The 19,975-nt window shown below is 38.3% G+C and overlaps 1 long non-coding RNA gene across 4 annotated transcripts; it reads right to left on the bottom strand.

The window, feature by feature from the left end:
- Positions 1-14,228: 14,228 nt before the first annotated feature.
- LOC126603151 (uncharacterized) lies at positions 14,229-18,401 on the bottom strand. 4 transcript variants are annotated; one of them, XR_007616185.1, is made up of 5 exons: positions 18,165-18,401; positions 16,887-16,997; positions 15,865-16,798; positions 14,653-15,331; positions 14,229-14,548 (listed from the first exon to the last, which is right to left on the bottom strand). It is a non-coding gene; the product is annotated as an uncharacterized LOC126603151 (long non-coding RNA). The 4 variants fall into 4 exon arrangements; XR_007616184.1 differs by having other exon boundaries at positions 14,653-16,044; positions 16,670-16,798; XR_007616183.1 differs by having other exon boundaries at positions 16,670-16,798.
- Between the last annotated feature and the right edge of the window lie 1,574 nt (positions 18,402-19,975).

The following is a 19,975-nucleotide window of genomic DNA, read 5'->3' as shown; positions in this document are numbered from 1 at the left end:
TCTGTTGGCTGTAGACTTCAAATTGAATCCATGTATGGGTCGAAGTGGCGGTTATTCGAATGCGGTATTTGTATACCATGCACTGAAGCTTTGTAGGTGAAGCTTTGCAAGTGAAGCTTTGAAGCTAGAGCTCTGTAAATGAAGCTTTCGAAGTTGGAGCTTTTATAAATGAAGCTTTTGAAGCTAGAGCTCTGTAAATGAAGCTTTTGAAGCTAAAGCTCTATAAATGAAGCTTTTGAAGCTGATTGACATGAGTGATGCTTATGAATGTTTATGTTGATTGCCATGAGTGATGCTCATGGATGTTGTCATGAGTGATGCTCATGAATGTTAACATAAGTGATGCTCATGAATGTTGACATGAATGATGGTCATGAATGTTGATGTATGATTGTCATGTGTGATGCTTATGAATGTTTATGTATGAATGATGTTTATACCATATTTAGGGCCTCGTATAAATACTCGGGGGACTTAAATGTAATTACGTAATAAAGGAAGGGGCAAATATGTAATTAGGGAAGGAGCCCTTATTCTATAAAAGGGCCTCCTCACCCTTACAAACCCAAAGTCTCTCCTATCTAGAGAAAAGCTCTCACACTCTCTCCCTCACAAATACTCTCAGATAAATATAATCAATGTGGATGTAGCCTAAACCTTGGGGTGAACCACGATACATCCTGTGTTATTTACATTACTTGCAGATTCACAGTCGGATTTACGTTGTTCCAAGACCTTAAGTTTTGTGCATCAACATTTGGCGTCGTCTGTGGGAAACGACATGAAAAGTTATGTCGGTTTTCTCTTAATTTTTCACCTCCGCAGTGAATCTGCGCTAGCTTTCATTTTCTGATTTCTATCAGGACCAAGAGAGAGAAGTAAAATAATGTGTGGGTCTCAGCCACACACCACCTCAACACTCATCTCTTCTCTTCTCTACTTTGCGTCTCGGCGGCGGGTACGTTGGCTCCTCCACTCGGTGATGAGTATCACTCTTCCAACAGCAGATCTGGACAAGACTTTTATTGATCCTTAGTTCCACCCTTCATCATGAAATCAGGACCAAATGACAGCTGGCACTCTATTATGCCTCTTTGTTTGAAAGGCAAAGCAGGAGCACATTTTTGCATGTTCACAAAGTCTTTATTTACAGCTTCCACATGTCCATTTCTGTCAGCAACTTCTACTTTCAAGCAGCTTATTTAATCTTGCAATGCCATCTCGCGGACAACGTGCAGCCTTTCCATTTCCATCTTATCCGTTTCATATTGCCTTATTTCGTCTTCCAAACTCTTGCTTTTGAAGCTCAATCCTTCAACTCTTGTGTCGAAAAGGATTTGTTTGACTAAAAAAACTTGAAATATCAGCTTGCAGGTTTGCTTTCTCAAGAGATAATTGTTCCTGTAAATCATGCGATGCACTCTTCAACTGCATCACCTCAAGATCACGACCAATTATATCAGCATTGTACCTCACTATCTTCTCCTTCAGCTCCGAAACATGTTTTCTCTCTAAGTTAAGTTGGGCTTCCAGACCTTGCATTTGATGAGCACCTTCGGAAATTCTATGGCTCAAACACCTGCATTTTCTCCATTTTAAGATCAGCCTCCCTCATTTAGAGCTTCTCTCTCACGCTAGAAAGTTCGATTTCAAGCTCAGTAATCTTTTGCTGCCATCCCTGGCTGTCAAAATCATCGTTCGGAGGTAGAACCAAGTAATTGCTGACGGATGAGTTAAGAGATTCTGACTCGGATCCTAATAATGATGAGGACATCGTTCAACCCCCGATCCCCCTACGTCATTTCAAAATGCGCGGCGCATTGGTACACCTTGAACTACCGCGAGGCATACAGGATGTTCGCATGCAACGAGATTCTGTTCAAACACAAGTCGTCGTGGCGGGGGGAGAATTTCGTGACCCGGAAGATCACCTGGGCCGTGGGTCGGATCAATGAGGGATTGTAGAGCAAGCTGTTTTTAGGGAATCTACAAGCGTCGAGGGACTGGGGTTTTACCGACATCATCATCATCAAAATTGAGAAAAACATAAAAGAAAATGGCTGGGTAAAGTGCTTTGGTTCAAAATTCCAGGATCATGCGGAGAGCTTCAGCTTTTCTATCTCTTTTGTCTCTCCATGGGTCTAAAGGCAGTGGGAACAGAATAGAAAAAAGGAAAAGAAAAAGAGACTGAGAGAGAGAGATGGAGGAGGACCAGGAGAGAGAAATCGGAGAGAAGATAAAGATTGGAGTTTGTGTGGTGGAAAAGCAGTAAAGGTAAAACAGGTTTTCTTTAAAACACATAGCTGGAAAGTGGTCCCGCGACCACGATGATAAAGGAATTCAGACATCTAATGATGCCAAGTTGTTGCCATCCCACTACAAGGTCCCAACATCTCCTTGTGTCAGTGCCTTGGGATGTTGGATTGACAAGACACTGAGCACCATTATTCCTAAATTGGGCGGTCCTCCAAGAAAGTGAAAGTAAAAGACAAAGCAAAAGAGAAAGCAAAAGCAAGGAATAAACACCACACCAGAATGATGTGATTTACTTTTTTGACAGATGTATGATGTAATTTATTTTCTTATCTCTCGGAGACATCTGTATAAACCCCATCAGAGGGTAATAAAAAATAAATAAAATAAATAAAAAAAACGGCAAGCCCAAAATAAATGGGCTGGAATGTTGTGTGGAGGGCGAAGGCCCATAAGCCCAAAATAGCACTAACCAGGTGACCAAAAGTACGCCCAATACTCCACAATTATTTAGGCAACCTGCCTCTATTATCACTAACCAGGTGACCAAAAGTACGCCCAGTACTCCAAAATCATTTGGCAACTAGCCATTCATGCCACCAACCAGGTGATGAAATGTACAACCCGTACTCTAATATCATTTGGCAACTAGCCATTCATGCCACCAACCAGGTGATGAAATGTACAACCTGTACTCTCCTTCATGCCACCAACCAGGTGATCAAAAGTACGCCCAGTACTTTAAATTATACATGAGCATTACTCATGTCAATCATACGTAAACATTCATAAGCATCACTCATATCAATCATACATAAACATTCATGAGCATCACTCATGTCAATCAACATAAACATTCATGAGCATTACTCATGTCAATCAGCTTCAAAAGCTTCATTTACAAAAACTCTAGCTTCCAAAGCTTCATTTACAGAGCTTCACCTACAAAGCTTCACTTGTAAAGCTTCACCTACAAAGCTTCAGTGCAGGGTATACAAATACCGCCTCCGAACAACCGCCACTTTGGCCCATACATGGATCCAATTTGAAGTCTCCAGCCAACAGACTCTATTGACCGAAGACTTGGGGGACTACATTATGTACCATATATTGGGCCTTAATTGGGCCTCATGAAAAATACTTGGGGGACTTAGCCCATTACTTATATATTGAGGAGCGAGCCCTTATTCTATAAAAGAGACTCCCTCACTTTCACTAGAGAGCACCCATTGTTCATGTACTGAGGAGCGAGCCCTTATTTTATAAAAGGGACTCCCTCACCACCATTAGAAAGCATTGTCGCCTACTGAGCAACCGCCTCGCCGCGAGCATCAACTCTAGCCCATCATTTATGTATTAAGGAACAAGCCCTTATTCTATAAAATGGACTCCCTCACGATCATTAGAGAGCATCAACTCTAGCCCATCATTCATGTATTGAGGAGCGACCCCTTATTCTATAAAAGGGACTCCCTCACCTTCAAACGCCGCAAGCCGAGCCAACCAAGGCAATATAAGCCACGAGCCGAGCAGTCTTGCAGCGTGTGCTACTTCTAGTTGAGCGTCATTTCAGATTGAGCATTGCCTCATATCGAGCATCAGTTCAAGACAGCATCTAGTTACTTCGGCCCACACATAGACTGAATTTCAAGTCTCCAGCCAAAAGACTCTATTGACTGAAGACTTAAGGTGGGGGACTACTGTTTATACCATATTTAGAGCCTCGTATAAATACTCGGGGGACTTAAATGTAATTACGTAATAAAGGAAGGGGCAAATATGTAATTAGGGAATGAGCCCTTATTCTATAAAATGGCCTCCTCACTCACAAACCCTAAGTCTCTCCTATCTAGAGCAAAGCTCTCACACTCTCTCCCTCACAAATACTCTCAGATAAATATAATCAGTGTGGATGTAACCCAAACCTTGGGGTGAACCACGATACATCCTGTGTTATTTACATTACTTGCAGATTCACGGTCGGATTTACGTTGTTCCAAGACCTCCGGTTTTGTGCATCAATAAATGACATGAGTAATGCTCATATATAATTTGGAGTACTGGGCGTACTTTTGATCACCTGGTTGGTGGCATGAATGAGAGTACGGGTTGTACATTTAATCACCTGGTTGGTGGCATGCAAGAGAGTACGAGTTGTACATTTCATCACCTGGTTGGTGGCATGAACGGCTAGTTGCCAAATGATATTAGAGTAAGGGTTGTACATTTCATCACCTGGTTGGTGGTAATGAATGGCTAGTTACCAAATGATATTAGAGTACGGGTTGTACATTTCATCACCTGGTTGGTGATAATAACGGCAGGTTGCCGAATAATTGTGGAGTACTAGGCGTACTTTTGATCACCTGGTTGGTACTATTTTGGGCTCATGGGCATTCGCCCTCCACACAACATTCCAGCCCATTTATTTTGGGCTTTACCTTTTTTTTTATTACCCTCTGATGGGGTTTATACAGATGTTTCCAAAAGATACGAAAAATAAATTACATCATACAAAAACAATGGTTTCGACAATTGCATATTGTTGGTGCGTACTGCGCCTATTGCGTACTGGGTTGCTTCAGTTGGTAGCATTCATTGGCTTGTATGGTTTTTTGAGAGACTGGGAGTAACAACAGCTGTCAAATCTGAATTCGAATGAGCTGGCTTGTTGGCCCATCATCATCATGGTTGTGGACTGCACCACCCCACTATGCATCCTATTAATATTATCTGCTTTTGCTTTTGTTTCCTTTTCCACCGCACCTCTCTTAATCAGTCTCTTTTTCTTTTCTGTTCCTTTACCCTGATCTTTCCACCTCCAGACACACTCACTTGCTTTTGCTTTTACTTTCTGCCCTTTCTCTTTTTCTGCTGCTTTGCAGGTTTATGGATGACTCGGAAACTTCAAGTCGAAGAACACCATGGCTTGGCAAATCCCAAGGCTCCCATCTGCAAACGTGGATTTTCGGGATGACTCGGACCTCAGAATCACGGCCATTGATCTTCAGCCCCAGGTAATGGTTGATGAGCTCCTCTCTGTGGGCCTGAACTGGAACCCCAATGGCAGCGATTCCATCAACAGCTCTTCCATCTCCGACAACTGATCTTCCTCACATTTCCCAATTTCTCAAAAACTCTTTTTGAGGGATCCTCTGTTCCAGAAATGTGTAAAGAGCTCAACTGCAGCAATTTTCAGCCATCGTTGATCACCGAAAAACCAGTGATTCTATTTTCGACAATAAGCTCTATAGCTTCATCCACGGTCGTTGTAGGCTTCACCACGTGCAAATCCTCTCTTCTCGTCATAAAATCGCCAACCGTGAAAACTCTATTTTTCTCCAGTACAGAATTAGGCATGAAGGTGGTGCCGGTGGCGACATTGAAAGATCTCCGAAGACCCGAAGTGGCGATGGAAGTCGGGAAGAGCCTCCGACCCGGACAAGATAGTAGCGGCAAGCACTGCAGCCGATTGGCCGGAGTAGAAGCGGAAGACGCAGAGAGAGAAAGGAGCAGAGGTTCTGGAACGAAAATCGAGGCCATTGATGATGGATTGAGATGTATACAAATACAGTGGACTGACTACTACAGGTGGTGTTGGCAATTTGTTTCTGGTTTTCTGCGGATTTTTAGAAACTCTTTTCTTGTTTTTTGGGGAGAGAAAGACTAGATTTTTAGAGAGAGATAGAGTTTTGATTTTTGTGACTCCTCTGTAAAAGGATTAGGTGAGTGAAAGATATAGTATTTGGTTTCTAGGGTTTTTTTTTTTTTTTTTTTGCAGATTTTGCAGATTCACGGTGGAGGTGAAAATTTGAGAAAGAACCGACATAACTTTTCGTGTCGTTTCCCACAGACGGCACCAAATGTTGATGCACAAAATCAGTGAGGACTTTGGTACAACAGAAAGTGTTAAGTTTGTGACCTTGGCTAGATTGCTCTGGTCGCTAGTGTGGATAAGTATGTAAATGGATAGGGACAGGGAAGCAACCACAAGATGTACGTGGTTCACCCAAATTGGCTACGTCCACGGAGTAGAGGAGTTCTCATTAATTGTGTAGGGTTTACACAAGAACATAGGTGCAATCTCTCCTTTAGTGAGTACTAGTGAATGATTTAGTATAAATGACATTAGGAAATATTGTGAGAGAATGATCTCTATTTATAGAAGAAAGTTTCTAGTTTCATTTAGACATTGACACGTGTCGTGTTGTGATTGGCTTTTGATGTTGACACGTGTCGCGCTAGATTGGCTTCTGATGTTGACACATGTCGCGCTGTGATTGGCCTCCTGGTTGTAGGGAAACTCTTCTGGGTCTTTGACGGTATAACGTTGATCGGTGCTCAGTAATTTCGGGATTAGTCAAGTATGGTACAACAGTATTTATCGACAACATCTTAGTCTACTTTAAGGGTGAGGAGGAGCAAGCGAGACAATTGAGGCTAGTGTTTGAGAAGAAGAGGAAACATTAGTTATACATGAAGTTCCATAAATGTCAGTTTTGGCTAGATTGAATCAGTTTTCTCGGACATGTCGTTTCTGTTGAAAGAATTTGTATGGATCCTCAAAAGGTTTCGACAGTCGTAGCGTGGGAGCAACCTAAAAATGTCACAGAAGTTAGAAGCTTTCTTGGCTTAGCGGGTTATTACCGATGCTTCATGCAAGACTTCTTGACCATTGCCTTGTCGCTTACCAGGTTAACTTGGAAAGACATGAAATTTGAGTAGGATGAAGACTAAGAATGGAGTTTTTAGGAGTTGAAACATTGCCTTACTCACACCCTGATTCTTTCATTTCCGGATGATGGCGGTGAGTTCAAGATCTATAGTGATGCTTCCTTATCAGGTCTGGGCTGCGTGTTGAAGCAACATGGGAAGGTTATTTCCTATGCTTAGGTAGCTTAAACCGCATGAGAGAAATTATCCCACCCATGATCTAAAATTGGCGGCAGTGGTGTTTATGTTGAAAATATGGTGGCACTATCTCTATGGTGAGAAATGACGTATCTTCAAGGATCATAAAAGCTTGAAGTATGTGTTCACATAGAAAGACCTGAATATGAGACATAAGAGGTGGATGAAGCTCATTAGTGACTACGATTGCACGATTGAGTATCATCCTGGACATGCTAATGTTCTAGTTGACGCACTTAGCCGAAAATCTCATGGACTGCTTGCCTCTCTTTGTGCCGTTCATGTTCCTTTATTATTTTCTCTTTGAGGGATTGGTATTTCGTTAATACCTAATCCACATGGGGTAATATTGGCTCATCTCCAGGTTCGATCAATGTTTGGGGACTTAGTACGAGAAGCTCAAGAACAAGATTAGCAGTGTGCAGAATTAAAAGAACAAGTGCAAAATGGGCTGAGACGAGATCTGAAAATATGGAAAGATGGGATCTTAATGCAAGGAAAGAAGATATTTGTGCCTAAAAATAATGAAGTAGTGAAGACGGAGATTCTCGATAAAGCACACAAGTTAGCATATGTTATGCATCCGGGGTAGCACAAAAATGTATCACACCATTCACCTTATTATTATTGGTATGGTATGAAGTGGGATATCATCAATTATGTGAGGAAATGTATAGTCTGTCAACAACTAAAGGTGGAGAGGAAGAAACCCGATAGACTATTGCAGAACCTTTCGATTCCTGCTTGGAAATGGGAAGATATCACGATGGATTTTGTGTATGGGTTGTCGAAGACTCGGTCAAATTATTATGGCATCTGGGTGATTATGGATAAACTTACTAAGTTGGCTCATTTTATACCCGTCCGACACAATTATAAATTAGAGAAGTTAGTAAAGTTGTTTATCGAGAACATCATCAAGTATCATGACATACCTATCACTATTGTACCAGATCGGGATTCAAGATTTACTTCCAGATTTTGGAAAGCATTTCATGCCCCTTGGATACTAAATTATTGTATAGCATTGCCTACCACCTGTAAACAGATGGTCAATCCGAGAAGACAATCCAAACTCTTGAGGATATGTTGAGAACTTGCGTTCTTCAGTGGAAAGGTAGTTGGGACGAGTATTTACCTTTGGTGGAGTTCGCCTACAATAACAGTTATCACTTTAGCATTGTTATGGCACTGTTCTAGGCATTATATGGTAAAGCATGCATGACACCACTATGTTGGACCGAGGTTGGTGAATGAGTATTGGTGGGACCAGAAATTGTTGATACTACGAATGTTAACATCTTACTGATACAAAGAAATTTGAAGTCTACACATGACCGACAGAAAAGTATCACTGATCAACATTCTACGAATCGAGAATATGCAATTGGTGATTTTGTATTCCTGAAGTTGTCACCTTGGAAGGGTGTAGTTTGCTTTGGAAAGCGAGGAAAGTTAAGTCCTCGATATATTGGCCCTCATAGAATTACAAAGAGAATCGATGTTGTTGCCTACATATTGGAGTTGTTGCAAGAGTTGTCACAGATACATGATGTGTTTCACATCTCCATGCTTCGAAAGTATGTACTAGATCCATCACACATTATATAGCCGCAAACATTGGAAATGAGACAAGACATGAGTTACGTGGAGAAACCAGTGGCGATTATCGATCGACAGGACAAAGTGTTGAGAAATAAAGTCATTCCACTAGTAAAAGTGTTAGGGAGGAATCACGTAGTTGAGGAGGCGACATGGGAGACTGAAGAATTGATGCGAGCTCAGTATCCCTTCCTATTTACTTAAGGTAATGAAATTTCGGAGACAAAATTTTCTTAAGGGGGTAGATTGTAACAACCCGTTTTAAAATTAATGTGTAAAATTATGAAATTTGTGTCCATTGACATGTTGGAATTTTGATTTTATTTTATTTCTGTAGCACTAGTCGATATGAACGCATAGGTGCAAACGAAATCGAATTTGAAGTTAAAACGAAACTTCTACGAATTTTTGAATGTCAAGGTTATTTTGGTAATTTCATAATTGGAGATATTTCTCCACTTTGGGCCTCTTTTTGGCTGATACGTGGTGAGTCCCCTATTTCTGGGGTGCCTTTTTCTCCCCGTGACTTCTCTCTCTTTAGAACTCTCTCTCTTATTCTCTCTATTTATGTCTCTCTCACTTCTCACCTCAAACTCCCTCCGAGAACCACCGAGGCACCATCTACCTCCCCACTCTAACGACCACCACGACAATGCTTCCATCACCTTCCCCGTCGTGCCAGAGCTGATCACCACCTTTTAACAACCACCTATCCTCGAGCTCTTGACAATTTTCCAGCAAGTTCTCGTCGTCCCCGACGAGGTAAGTTCGCAAACCACTTTAAATCTTCATAAATTGTGTTTAGAACTACGATTAGGTAGTTTTTAAGACAATTCGGTAATGTTTAGACGCTGAAACCACTTGGGAGAACCTTCCCTAGTTTTTCGGCGAGGATCACGACTTTTGCAGGCGTTTTCTGGCCAACTCCGGTCACCACTCGGCCTCTTTTTGGTACAAATATATTCTTCTCATTCCCAGCTTCATTTCCATAGGTAGAACATCATTTTTGGTGGACAAATGAGCTTGATTGAAGCTTTCCAAGCTCCGATTTTCTTCTTCATGGAGTCCGGGCGACCCACGATATGAACTCGAATCAAACTTGACCCGTAACTAAAATCAGGCCCAAATTCGATTTGAAATTTGGTTCAAACTTTTAGGCCATGTAACCCAGTCTAATAACCCGACCCATTTAAGGAGTAACTCAGCTCGACCCATTAACCTTATCTTAGATCCGACCCTGGTCCGACCCAATCCGGACCTAGTTTCAGTTTCCACGGTCGACGAGTGGACCGCGCGTCATGGTTGGCCCGTAGAGCACACACCTTTTACCGGAGGTATTATGCTTCGCCGCCGTCCACGGCAACACTGACAAATTTTTCGGCGACCCAACTAGGTGCGTGGCGGCATGTGCGGTTGCGTGTGGCCTCCCAGGCTGCCGCCCCATGGCAGCGCGTAGGGGAACTCGAGGTCTCTCATTAGGTCTTTTGACGTGTTGAATCTGAATTCGTTGTCCGTTTTTCCAAATTCTATTGTTTTAGTAGAGTTTTATTAAATGGTCTCTATTTGTGTTTAGGTGCATCGGTTGGAAGTGATCTAGTCCTCCTTAGTTTGAGTGGCTCTTTGGTAGCGAAATACTTATGAGTGGACCCCTTCTGAAATTGCATGTTTTTATAAAAGATTAGGCTTGCATGCATTTCATATTTCATGAATTGATTACGTTTTATGATATGATTTACGGATTTTTAGATTTGTGCTTTATGAAGAATTTATGATTTATTAAAAGGGAACTTTAACAAAAAGCTCCAAATAATGTTCACTTTAACGAAAAACCACATTTTTGCACTAAAAAGTCAATCTTGGTACTATTCACTTTACCCTTTATTTTGTCATTATCATTAAAACTCAAAGTTTTCAAGCCATTTTCATTAGTTTTCCTTTATTAAAATTGCTTTTATGCAATATTTTTGATTTATCGAATTTACGTTTTACGAAAGGTTATGAATTATTGGATTTTGGTATATGAAATTCTAGGGATTTACGAATATGATCTATTATGGATTTATGCAATGAGGCTTTTGAGTTTTTGAGCTTCAGTGATTTGATATGAGATTTTGAGATATGTTTTCGGTGCTTATCTAGTGGGTTATCATATAGCACATCCACACAACATGGGTATGTAGACGTCTATGGCCATAGGACACAGTTGAGGATATTTACGCTATACCCCCAACTTCATTGGCAAAACCAGTGTAGGTGTGTGATGTTAGATGTTTCTTCTTTGGCATAACCCAGAGTCATGCATCTTCACCTTCGAGTGATGAGGCCTACCATGTTTCTTCACTGGCGTAACCCAATGTCGTACAGCTTCACCTTCGGTTGATGGACAGGTACCGCCTTTGGGCGACTATGATAACCCTAGTTGAGTACAACATTGATGTGATTTACGGAGGTTTTACGAAATTGCCTTCGGGCGACTATATTACCATTGTTTTGATTTATGGGATTCTTGGGTTTTGCCTTCGGGTGTTTCGATACTACTTTTAGAGATGATTTTATTGCTACGAACATTTTTGGCATGTTAGAGTTTTAAGTAAACCTACTGTGTAGTGTGTATCTATATGTGTGTGTGTGTGTTTTCAAAACAGGGGGTTTGTCTGTTAAAAAAGAAATCGGTTTTTGTATTATTAGTATTATTATAAACTTTGGTCTACTCACCTTTGGTTTTTGTGCCCCCCTCAGGATATAGTGACAAGGAGTACGACCCGAGTATCGAGGCATTTCCCTACCAGTGATCTTGCATTCTTCCACTTACGTATGGCTTCTTTTATGAATAATTGTAACTTGATGTCTTACATTTCTCTAGTACTTCCGTTTTGTGGTATGCTTTGGACATATTTGTATCTCTTTTATTTTGGAATTGTGGCCGTTGAATATTTTGTTTCATCCATGTTTAATTTGGATTGTTATTATTGCCTCTTAGTGTTTGTATACTCCTTGTGATTTTTGTTTGTAGCATGATTTTTGGATTACTTGTTCCCTCATGTTCTTGGAGATTCATACATTATGGCTTTCGTCACTCTCGAGTGGTGGTCAGCACGTGCCATCCAGGTGTCATTTGGATATATGGGTTGGGGCATGTCAAAGTGGGGCTAAATAAAAATAAAAATTGTTTTTTATTATTTAAATATATTTAATCTACATGGAAAATATAAATATAGTTGTGGGACCAATTATGTTCCACATTAGCAGATAACAAAATTGTAGACATAATTGTGGCGAAAGGACCACATTGATCGATTTTCTAAGTGATTTTCAATTTGGGGGACATCTTGATGGAGTGGGTCAATGTCACAGACTTTGTGATAAAACATTTTACATATAGCTGATTTTGATGCACTATAAGGAAAATAGGCTCAAAGTGGGTTCCGTTGTTGAACTCGCGTTCTACAAGATAGAAATTTAAGACATTTTATTAGGGATGACAGTGCTAACTGTTAAACCCGATAACAATGAATAATTGCCCGAATGGAAAGGATTTGGGTATTGAAGTTTGGGTATATTTTGGATATGGGAAAAAATAGTAAATATTATTCGGTTATGATTTTGGATATGGTTATAAAGGTTTCCGATCCTTACCTGTATCCAAATTCGACCCAAATAATAAATAATATATATATATATAATATACTTATATAAATTGCTAATATTGTATAATATATATGTCATGCCCCGGACTAGAGTCGACGAAAAAATATGACCTTGCGCCAGGGGTGCGAGTAAAAATAAAAGTAAAAACGGAAAACAAACTTCTCTTTTATAAATAACTCCAAAATCCTTACAGGTGTACAAGATAGTAAAATCCTTAAAATCCCTTGTCTAACACAACGTCAACTCATCTACCCTTCTTTAATCTTGTACCGAACCTGCAAGGTCTAAAATGTATAGGGTGAGTGAAACCACAGCTCAGTAGGGACATAAATCTTATCAAGGATAATTGTCAAGGCTAAACCAAGTGTCATACTCACAAAGTCGATTATAACATGTTATCATTAATCACAATTTAATTAAATGATGAACCATGAAATGCAACTTAACTTCAATTACCCCAACCCGTTAATTTATATAATAAAACACGCGAACTTGCATGTCCCATACCATGCATTTTACCACTGTAGCGGTGGTATGAATGCTATATAATACAATCCAACCCTCGTAACTTAATTGTCCCAAATACCCCTTTTTGTTGGTCATCTTGTTTGCATCTCGGTTGCCAAAGTCCCCACTACTTCATACCATTCCTATAATTTCACTTTTGCCACCCTTGCTGGTCCCTACAAGAGTCGAACTCAACCACACAAAAGATAATTCCATTTCCATATCCCAATCTTGAATAAACCAATAAAAACCTTCCACTCCAAATATGCAATGACATATGCATATAATCAACATTATCACGATTAGTAATATGAATATCATATTCCAAAATACACAATTATATCAATTATAGAGATATATCAAGTATAACACATATTTCACAAAACTTAAACAAGACAAATACCCTAGTAGTGATAAGTTCCCCAAGAAACCCCTACCTCGATTCCAAAGCTAAAACGAAGATCCACGTCACTACCATAATAATTAAGCTCTATGTACTTGAGCAAGCTCCTTGATCACTCCTAATGTATTTCTTCCACTCTATTTTCCTTTTTAATCTCTCTCTCTCTCTCTCTCTCTAAACATATATAATATATATATATATATACACACACGTACATACATATATAAACATATACACACCACCTCTACATAATGCATGCATGGCATATTGTGCCTTGAAAAAAAATGATGGAGCATTGCACCTATTTATAGTGTCAAATAGTCGGCAACCCAAAGGCTCTGATTGGTTGAAAATGAAGCTACTGACCTAAGTCTTTTGTTGGTCCAATCAGAAGAAGATAAGCCACCAATATATATCCTAGTTGTGGCATCAAAGGCTTACTCACTTTAATAAATCAAACACCTGGTACTTTTGCATGCAAATGATAAGCCACCTCCTGCTAATTAATCTTCATACTTCCATGCCATGGGTTTGACAACTACTCACCTTACTTGTCAATTGCTCCAAAATATGCCATGTCCAAAAAATAGTATAGACACCTCTCACTATTAGGTTTAACACGTGAACAACTATGTAAAAGCTTATCTTATAGATTCATTCTAATTAGAAATAAAAATAATATCCACAAATACAACTAAAAAGACGGGACGTTAGGGCTGGGTTCGGTTCAAATCGGTACAGTTCGATTCGGTTCATTTTTTTTTTGTTTGGTTGTTTCTGGTTCGGTTTCGGTTTGGATTCGGTTTTTCTTTTTTTTTCTTCTTGAAAAAAAAAATTGAAATATGAAATTTTAACATCTCCAACACAATCATAACATAAACATTCCAACTAGAATCAAAGACAATGAAAATAAACATTTAAAGTTCAACTAGAATCATCAATCAAGCCTTCCAAAGTCCCAACTTAAAATAAACATCAAAGTTTAAGCTTTCAAAAAATCCAAATTTAAAATAAACATCACACTTCAAGTCTTCCACACCTAAAATAAACATACCGAAGTCCAAACTGTAAAGAAATATTCCACTTAACTAAAATCATAAAGTCAAATAAACCTTCAAGGTTTCATGTCTTGCACACACTTCTTTTCTTCAAGTCCTCAAGCTCAATGCTTAGGCGGCCTAGGAGGAAACATAGCACATTTCCTTGAACTTCCACTTGCCATTTCTACATACAAATAAAAAAAAAAAAGAACATGATGTAATGCAAGTATACAACATAGCATCTAATTAAAATAATCTAACAAAACCAAATGCAATGAGTAAGATTACCTTTCTCAACTTCTTCACAAAACTCAATCTCCACAATGGTTGGCTCATGATGTAATGCAACATGGATAGACATACGCCAATTTTGTGTACATATCAAAACCTCCACCATTTTTGGACTCAAAGAACTACGATATGGATCAATTATTCATCCACTTGTGCTAAATGAGGATTCCGAAGCAATGGTTGATACGGGAATAGCTAAAATCTCTTTTGCAACACGTGCCAAAATAGGATACTTAGAAACCCCATTCACCCTCCACCAATTCAATATATTCATCTTCTTCCCCTTCATTAGAATAAAAAATATATCTATCCACATCATGTGCACAACACTGGCTCTCTTTGCCTCTCTCATGTCACTTTTCTCTTTCAACTTTCTTTCTATTTCGGTCATGCTTGATAAAGAATCTCCACTTGTAGTTGCCGATTGAGAACTACCACCACTACTTGTGCTTTGTTGTGTATCAAAAGACAACTCTTCATGAATCTTGTAAATAACAAATCTTTCACCGCATTGGTGGTAATTTCAACTTTTTCCTTGTCCTCACCAAATAGTATCTCATAATAATCAACCACATTCTCCAATTTATGGCGAGGATCAAGCACAAGTGCAACAACAACATATTGATTCATATCCTCAATTGAACCCCAATATTTGTCATATTTTTCTTGCATCAACCTGGAGATTATAGACAAAAATTCACTATCTTTGTTTTCATGGAGGAGACTTTTGATCTTAAACAAATCACCAAAAGTAGTATGAATTGTTGGAGTATTAAAACAACATACTTTTAAAGTGACTTTATAAAAATGTCTAAAAAAGGATGCAAATATTCATGCCTCACTCCAATCATTCGTCGAAGGTGGCCCATCCCTTATGTTAATGACCATTATCTACTTTTAACCTATCAAAAGTCATCTTGAACTTCAAAGCCGATTCCAACATTAAAAATGTGGAATTCCACCTAGTAGGGACATCCAAAATCACAAGCCCTTTGTTATCTATTCTCACTTTCTCAACACACCTTTTAAATTTCTCAAACCTTTGAGGGAAAGATCTTACACATCTAACCGCATTACTAATGCTTTGTATAGTGGTATTCAACATCTTTATCCCATCATTCACAACCAAATTAAGGATATGAGCAACAAACCTTATTCAACATCTTTATCCCATCATTCACAACCAAATTAAGGATATGAGTAACAAACCTTATGTGCAAATATTTTTCATCATGTAAAAGTGCATTAGGAATCCTACACCCACTTATTTGGTGCACCAAATCCTTTAAGCCAGAATCATTTGCGGAAACATTGTCAACTGTAATAGTTAACACCTTCTCTATGCCCCACTCCACCAAACACTCCTCCAAAGTTGAGCAATGGATTCTCCTTTATGATTTGGAATGACACAAAAATTCAAAATCTTTTTATAGAACATCCAATCATCATTAATAAAATAAGCGGTGAGAACTATGTAATTTGTTTGTTGAATAGAAGTCCATGTATTCGTTGTTAGACACACCCTAAATGTCTTCAACTAACTTTTCAATTTCTCATTTTCGGTGTAAAACCAGTCAAGTACATCTTTAGCTATTGTCTTACGACTAGGTACTCTCCACAAAGGGCATGCATGCATGCAAAAATGACGAAAACCATCTCCTTCAACGAAAGAAAAAGGTAACTCGTTTATAATTATCATCTCAACACAAGCCTTAGTAACTTCCACTTGAGAAAAACCTATAGCTTCCAACTTATTTTTTGTGCCGGCAAAGGTTAAGATCCCTTGCCTATTTGCGGAAAATATTTCCTTATTAGGACCATAGCTTCTACATCTTGCTAAGTGATTTCTTATACTAGTTGTTCCATTTTTATCCGTGTCGGCCATAAACAGTTTGTTGCAATACTTGCACACCCCCTTTACTCTATCTCCCTCAACTATCCTATCAAAGTGATCCCAAATTGTAGACCTTTCATGATTTTTTAGTGAATCCAAGAAAGTGTCTTCTTTACTTACTTGATCACTTGAGCCACCTTCTTTTGGAGTTGCATTGGGGGAATTTTTGGATCCACCATGAGTAAGAGGAGTTAGTTAAGGTGCCACCATGGAGAGTTAAGGTGGAGTTAATTCACCAACAATGTCCTTCTAAAATAAGAGAGAGAATCATTACAATTAATGATTAAATAAATTGAGACATAAGAACCATAGAGAACGTATAGAGATGACAACTTACTTGCGATGGAGTATAAGTAGATGAGTTTAGTTTTTTACATGAGCTATTTGATGATTCTAATCTCATTGAGTTGGAGCTTAAGCTCGAGGTCTGTGATGCATTTGACTTCATCTAATTAAGATACAAAACATATAATAAGATTCAATTAAGGAATAAAAAAAAATCACAATTCATAAATCTTTCCCATACACCAATTACATAACATAAAACTGTACATGACAATATGACATCTACTAACACAAATAATAAGACCAAGAATATGTCACTGATCAAGAAAATGTCCCTAAAAGTTATGTTTCATAATCAAACCTACAAATGTACTTTTAACCAAATATGTAAAAGTTATTTGAGCAAAATTGATTGTAACAAGCATTCTTTTGATAGAAAAGTGATATTATGGACGGGGGAAGCAACATAAAAGGATAGAAAAATCCACACTTTGATAAATTTCAATTAAATGAGCTACTAATCCATCTAGACGCAACCAATAGATCATCAAACAAATATGCCACTTGAGCCCTCATATCTCGACACTATATACAACCAATCATTATCTGTCAAACACATCCTCAGTATATTATACTTATAGCATCATTCATGCATCTTAGATCATAACTTCAACCAAAACCTCTTGAATACATAAAATTCAAACTTTCATTAAATTGCTTATTATGTGACTATGCCTTGAAATGTTGTCATTGCTGGGTTTAGACCACAAACCCCAATCACGATAAACCTACTATGCACAACCCATTCCTCACCCATCATCCTAAACACCCCCAAAGTCTCTCAAGCCACCCAATCTGCATAAACCCATTAACCATCGGCAAACTGCATGAATCTTCCTCCTAACCCAAATTTCACCACCAACCCATGAATCTTCCTCAACTCCAGAACCCCACTGCAACCCCTAATCACACACAGAAATGTAAACTTATCCGGCACAACACTGTTAAACCGTATTCTTCCATAAAACTCAAACTCATCTCTGCCCAACACATTTGCTATAAACCCAGCAATGACAACATTGTAAGCAAACACATTTTAGTCAAGAGACTGATAATTGAAAGTCGAAACGGCAATGACAACATTTCAATCAAATTCTTCTAATTGACAACAATAGTAAGCATTACTATCATAGGAACAACAAAAACCACTGAAAATAAAAGAAAATCGCAAAACCCAAGAAATTGAAAAGCTGCATAACCCATGAAATTGAAAATAAAATATGCAAAACCCATGAAATTGAAAAGAAAATCTGTAGAACATGAGACTAACCTTGCAAAGGAAGTTGTGGGTCGAGACTTGAAACGGCGAGAGGAAGGCGCGAGTCACTGGTCACGGGGGTGAGAGACTAAGAGTCAGATGGTGACACTTACAAATCTGCAAGATGTGAGACTGACTGACAGAGAATGAGACGGGTTGCAGGTCGCTGGAAGGAAGAAGATGAAGACTAACTGAGTTGAGAAAGGGTGCGAAGAGCGACGAAGGTTGGGAACTGGGAAGGAGAAGGTCCAGAAGGTAGAGGCTATATAGGGATCGATGTTTAGGGTTACCAATACAAACGCAAGTCTTTCAGACTGAAAGAAGAACAAACGACGCCGTTTCTAGTAATAAAAGCATTCAATTATAATTAATTATAAAACGACGTCGTTTTGACAACACTTCGATTCGGTTTAGTTTCCGAACCCCAGAAACCAAACCGAACCAACCAGAATCGGTTCAATTCGGTTTAATAGTTTTAGTTCTCTTTTTTTGGGCCTCGGTTTGGTTTTCGATCCCTTTTTTTCGGTTTTCGATCTTTCAAACCAACCCCTACGGGACGTTACAAAAAATATACACACACATATATATATATATATATATATTTGTATATTCATCACAGAACACATTACCTTGAAAATACAAAAGTTGCATTTTGTGAAAAAGTTTTAAAGTTTTAAATCAAAATCAATGAGAATTCAATAGTGCTTATGGGAGATATTTAAGATCAGCCAACATAATCAATGTTTTAAGTTAAATACTTTAATTTTTATACTCAACAAGATCTTGCATTGAATCATTTTATACATCAAATGTTTAATGATGAAATTAATATCTACTAAATTATAATGCGTCGATTGATAATTTTTGTATTGACAAAGATAGATATAACCGTTAACCGATAATATGGTACCTAGTGGGTATGGTTATGGATAATCACCGAAGGATAATTTGCGGTTATGGATATGGTTAATTTGCGTGGTTATGGAGATGAATATAGCATTTATGTTCCCAAATTGAACCACTATCATTCCTACATTTTACTTACAACGGAAGAATAATTAGTGTAGGTACTGCATTGGGTTTTTTTTTTTGTAACAAATGATATTATCTGCAATAAAGAGATGGAGGAGTAACTGAGTTGGTCATATATACTTTATAACGGTATTTATCAAATATAGCAAAAAATTAACTCTTAAGTTCAAAAATGTCAGTTTTTATAAAAAAAAAAAAAAAAACTTTCCAATATATCCAAATCTCATTTAAGTAGACACAAATACCCACAAATTTAATATCCAATTAACTTAAAAATAAAAACCCTATTAGATGAAGAATTAGAGAAAACCCTAGACTAAAGAAATGGTGGAGATTTGTGCATAGGAGAGTGAAGGTATCAGTTGCTAGTAGGAAACAGTGGAGGCTTGTGCAGCTCTAAACGACGGTGAGTATAAATGGTTCATTTTTTTTTTTTTTTTTTGCATTGTTCCCCATCTATGTTTTCTCTTTGCTTTTGTAGTTTCTTCTTCAATTGAATATTTATGAAAGAATGTATTGTCAATCTTTGTAATGTTATTTATCTCAATTTTTCTTTGATATGAAGCACTCTCTTTGGAATCTCTAAAGTCTACAATTGTAATTGTTTCATATTGACATATATGCATTTCTTCATATCTTCTATATATGAAAGTAGTTCGTGCATCATAGTTTTGCTTTTTATTGGTCCTTGTTAGTGCAATTATTTATTTCTATAATTACTTGTTTGTGCAAAGGTTCATGTCCCCTGCTAATATTGTACATAATAAACCTCCAATCTCGGGATTGTCCTT

Source organism: Malus sylvestris, chromosome 15 (genome assembly GCF_916048215.2).
Source record: "Malus sylvestris chromosome 15, drMalSylv7.2, whole genome shotgun sequence".
NCBI lineage: Eukaryota > Viridiplantae > Streptophyta > Magnoliopsida > Rosales > Rosaceae > Malus > Malus sylvestris.
Note: the sequence above shows the minus strand (reverse complement) of the source record. Positions and strands in the feature narration are given on the sequence as shown.